This window comes from Propithecus coquereli, unplaced genomic scaffold (assembly GCF_000956105.1).
Source record: "Propithecus coquereli isolate 6110/MARCELLA unplaced genomic scaffold, Pcoq_1.0 Scaffold585, whole genome shotgun sequence".
Lineage (NCBI taxonomy): Eukaryota > Metazoa > Chordata > Mammalia > Primates > Indriidae > Propithecus > Propithecus coquereli.
In genome coordinates, this window is record NW_012151785.1 from 478,561 (window position 1) to 483,856 (window position 5,296).

At 42.2% G+C, this 5,296-nt stretch overlaps 1 protein-coding gene across 1 annotated transcript in view; it reads right to left on the bottom strand.

The window, feature by feature from the left end:
• LOC105821645 (WASH complex subunit FAM21-like) overlaps positions 1-5,296 on the bottom strand; it is a 69,673-nt gene that overhangs the window by 62,664 nt on the left and 1,713 nt on the right. The window lies entirely within an intron of this gene.

The window sequence follows — 5,296 nt, forward strand, 5'->3', positions numbered from 1 at the left end:
AGGCATGGTGGCGCATGCCTGTAGTCCCAGCTACTTGGGAGGCTGAGGCAGTAGGATCGCTTGAGCCCAGGAGTTTGAGGTTGCTGTGAGCTGACGCCATGGCACTCTAGCCAGGGCAACAGAGTAACACTCTGTCTCAAAAAAAAAACAAAAGCAAGAAAAGAGGAGGCTGAAATATACACTGAAATACACACTGTCATCTAGGAAAGGTTAAAGTTAAAAAAAAAAAAAAGACTAGAAAGAAATATACCAAAATGTTCAATGACTGGTTAATATGGGGTGGTAGAATTGTAGTTCATTTTTTTGCAGGTTTAATTCTTCTAAGTCTGATGTCCACATGGGAAACGTACTTAGAATATCCGTGCCAAAACATTGAGAGGTTCCCCTCTAGCTGAGGAAATTTCAGATGATTTTTCTTTTTCTTTTTACTCTTCCTAATTGTTCTATACAGATATTACTGTGGTAATTTTTAAAGACAGGATCTAAAAAAAGTAAGTCAATCTTAAAAGTGAGACTTTAAGACATGGCAGCTACCAAGGTTACTTTAGCATTTAAATAGCAAGATCATTAACCTCAAAGGCTGAGCTTGATGCTAAAGTCTGAACAGCACCAACACCCTACTTTTCTCCCTGCCTGGTGTTAAAAACCACTCACATGACATTAGCAGCCTACAGGTGGAAAGCCAAACATGACATCTAAGAAACCAACCAGCCAAGACCTAAAATCCATGGGATCTTTTGCAGGTGAGAAGGACTGTGCATCTCAAGTACTTAGTACACAGCAGATAATCAGTGCTAACTTCCTGCACCCCATCAGCACGAACTCACACAGCTTCATGGGTTTTGTGATCATTTTATAATCAGATAGATATTCCCAGAACTGTTAAATATAGTTGGTATTTCCCCTCAAAGGAGCTTTTCCTCATTTGGGGAGACAGGGCAGGAGGGGAAGGTGGGGAACTAGGGAAAAAGAGACAAGGGCTGCGGATTCCCTAACAGATTATGCAAGTACGTTTACATGTACTCTCACTCATTCACTCACGCGTTCAAACATTCGCTGAGTCCCTGTACATCAGGCCTGTCCTGGGCCCTACGAATACATTCGGCAAACACATGGGGCTTAGTAGGTGAGTTCAACCCATCAAATTCTATCAGTAACTGTAAAATTATGATTATGGGAAGTCAACTAAAGAATGGTATGTGATGCTTCAAGTGTTTTTATCCAGGGGTCAAGGAGTAAGTCATAATCGAGCTAAGACCTGGAAGAAAGATGTCAAAGGGTAGAGGCACCTGGAGCAATGAAAGCAAAAGCCCAGCGGCAGCACAGCCTACGGTACCCCAAAGAACAAGAAGGCTGAAGTGTCAAAAGTAAGGGACATCATGTAAAATAAAGCAGGTCCCGGAGAGACAGCCTGTGCAGAAGTTATGGGCAGTAACTTCAGAGTTTTGTTTTGTTTTGTTTTGTTTTTTGAGACAGACTCTCACTCTTTTGCCCGGGCTAGAGTGAGTGTCGTGGCGTCATCCTAGCTCACAGCAACCTCAAACTCCTAGGCTTAAACGATCCTTCTGCCTCAGCCTCCCGAGTAGCTGGGACTACAGGCTTGCGCCACCATGCCTGGCTAATTTTTTATACATTTTTAGTTGTCCGATTAATTTCTTTGTATTTTTAGTAGAGACAGGGTCTTGCTCTTGCTCAGGCTGGTTTTGAACTCCCAAGCTTAAAGAATCTGCCCACCTTAGCCTCCCAGAGAGCTAGGATTACAGGCGTGAGCCACCGCGCCCAGCCAACTTCGGAGTTTTACTTCCTCTAATTGTTGAGTCTATGACAGTTTCAGTAACCTCATCTGTTTCTTCAAAAGAAAGGTAGAAAAAAAGGGAAAAAATGAGTAAAATTCAGCTTTTATAAACTAATAGGAAGATGATCTAGAAAACTGTTTCATTTTGGAAAAAATTTTTTTTAATTTTAGAAAGCTAAGGATTTGGAAAAAATAAAAAATCCTTCCCTACCAGATCTTTTAACAAACTGAAGTCATTAACTATGCCACTTAATTTCAGGATAAATTTCTAAATTAACCGATTAATGAAGCTTTAATAATTATGTTATCTTCTAATTAGACAGTAAAATACTGACCAATGTTAATTAGTATTTCTCCTCCCTCAGAGTACCCTCTTGAGCCTTTACTAACAGTACTAATTTCTCTTGCCCTAGAAAGTCCTGACTCCTCTTGCCCTAGAAAGTCTAGATTGTCTAACTTTATAAAGTAGTTTGCAACTTTGTGGCTGTCTCTGAGGTTAATTAATAAAACCCAGAAACCTACTTGAATTTGAATAATGTTTCTGATAAATTACCATGAAACCAAATGGCACCATGATTCAAACCTCAATTGTAATACACGAGTGCTGACGTCAGGGTTTCAAAAAAACACGCAAAAAGCCCTCCCAAAGCCCTCTGCCAAATACAGATCAGCAAGTACATTTTTTCAGAGTTTTATTAGGCAATTAACCATTATCTCAACATCACCATGCTCTACCACAAATGGAAAGAACCTGTAACATGGCATTATAGGAGGTCAGGGAAGCAGTTCTATTTGGCAGTGGCCACCAGCACGTGCGGAGAGGAGTTCTGGCTGCAGACTAGAGCGGGAAGAGGCATAAAGACTGAACGCTAAGGTGATGGAGAGATGAATGGAAAACCGGGAATCCACAGAAGTGGACAGAAATAAAGAATTATTACCAAAACAAAACAAGCTGGGCACAGTGGCTCATACCTGTAATCCCAGCAATTTGGGAAGCTGAGGTGGGAGGATCGCTTGAGACCAGGAGTTCAACACCAGCCTGGGCAACACAGCAAGACCCGTCACCACAAGAAAATTTTTCTTTTAATTAGCCAGGCATGATGGCGCACACCTATAGTCCCACCTACTCAGGAGGGTGAGGCAGGAGGATCACTTGAGGCTAGGAGTTTGAGACTGCAGTGAGCTATGATTGTGCCACTGCACTCCAGCTTGGATGACAGAGCAGGACCCTATCTAAATAAAACCCAAAAAACTCTACAAAAAACGTCATGGAAAACTCAAAGAAAATTTGAGGCTGGGTGCAGTGGCTCATGCCTGTAATCCTAGCACTTTGGGAGGCTGAGACGGGAGGATCACTTGAGGCAAGGAGTTTAAGAGCAGCCTCAGCAACATAGCAAGACCTTGTCTCTACAAAAAGCAGAAAAATTAGCCAGGTGTGGTGGCACGCACCTGTAGTCTCAGTTATTCAGGAGGCTGAGGTGGGAGGATCACTTGAGCCTGGGAGTTGGAAGTTGCAGTGAGCTATGATGACACCACTGCACTCCAGCCCAGGCCAACAGAGCAAGACCCTGTCTAAAAAAAAAAAAAAAAAGGAAAAGAAAAGAAAAGGAACGTTTGGCCAGAAAAGAAGAGCTGGAGGAAAAAGACCTGAAGACTGTGATTCAGGAAAAGGAGTTTATGATGCCCTCCATGTCTCCCCACTAAAGTATCTATCAAGTATCAATCTCGTACAAGTACATGTAGGACAAAAGAAACCTCCCGAATCTATTCCTTGCCCAGTCCAGTGTGGCAACGTTGACTGCAAAGAAGAGCTGAGTACCTGATCCAGAAAGGTACAAAACGAGAACAACACGCATATAAAAGGATACCAACAAGAGTTCGGGGTTACAGTGAGCTATGATCACACCACTGCCACTCCACTCCAGCCTGGTGACAGAGTAAGACCCTGTCTCAAAAAAAAGACACCAAATTCAGCTTGATGAAAAAGTGACTGGGCTGTGTATACCAGAGAAGTAGACACTTGAGTCTCCTAAACTGACTCTTCCAGTGGAATTGTTATGGACGTTCTGTATAGATAATAAGAAAACTACTGACTTTAACTGAATACTTGTTGTATTTTAAAATTGCAAGTTTTCCTTTGCCATTAAAGGAAGTAACTGGTAAAGAGATCCCTAAAACTTTTATTAAGATCTTGATTTTACACACAGCTCCCTAAAAAGAGCTAAAAGTACACCAGGCATGGTGGCTCACGCCTATAATCCTAGCACTTTGAGAGGCCAAGGTGGAAGGATTACTGGAGCCCAGGAGTTTGAGACCACCCTAGGCAATAGCAAGACTCTGTCTCCACAAAAAATAGACAAATTAGCTGGGCATGGTGGTATGCACCTGTAGTCCCTGCTTCTTGGGGGGCTGAGGCAGGAGGATTGCTTGAGCCCAAGAGTTTGAGGCTGCAGTTCGCAATAATCGCACCACTACACTCTACCTGGGGCAACAGAGCAAGACCCCATGTCAAAAAAAAAAAAAGCTAAAACTGGCATTTCAATCCACTCTACTAAAAAATACATAAACATGGTATGCAAGTTGCCTGTATAGCATTAACAATCCTAAATCTTGGGCTTTTTATGATCTTTCCATGACTTTACATCTAACAACTTCATAAAGTGGCCTACTCTAATAATCCTCTTTTCACAAATGAATGCTGATATTCAGAAAGTGGACATCCTGTAAGAAACACAGATCAGCTTAAGCTTCCTCTCCATCTTCATTTCTTAACAGTCTCCGTTCAGTCACTCAGCTCTACCCATGCTTATTTCCTTTCTATTCTAGAATTACACTGTTTACTAAAGTAAGGCTCTATTGAATTTACCTATGTATTCCTAGCATCTAGAAGAAAATAAATAAATGGGAGGCCAAGGTGGGAGGACTGCTTGAGGCCAGGAGCTCGAGACCATCCTGAACAAGAAGGAGACCCTGTCTCTGCTAAAAATAGAAAAATTAGCCAGGTATGGTGGCATGCACCTGTAATCCCAGCTACTTGGGAGGGGGAGGCAGGAGGATCACTTGAGCCCAGGAGTTTGAGGTTGCAGTGAGCTATGATGATGCCATTGCACTCTAAGCAGGACAACAGAGCAAGACGGTCTCCAAAAAAAACAAAAAGAAAAGAAACTCAGCAAATATAAAGACAAAATTACACATGGGTTCAAGTTCAGTAACCTGTTTACAGTTGATTCTCTATCATAGGGCAGCCATCATTAGAAAGCTTTAGTGGAGAATATTCCAAGTAGATATACACATCCCTTCAGTATAATTTAGCAGAATATAATGAACCTAATCAATAACTAAAGCCACATGCTGGTGTCCAGAGGGTCAGATCAGGTATATGGCTGTCCTTCCAGAACATGCCATCACAACGTTAGTTTGAGTGTCACACAATGCAGCACAACTGCTGACTACTCTCAAAACTACAAAGGGGGCTGGGCATGGTGGCTCATGCCTGTAATC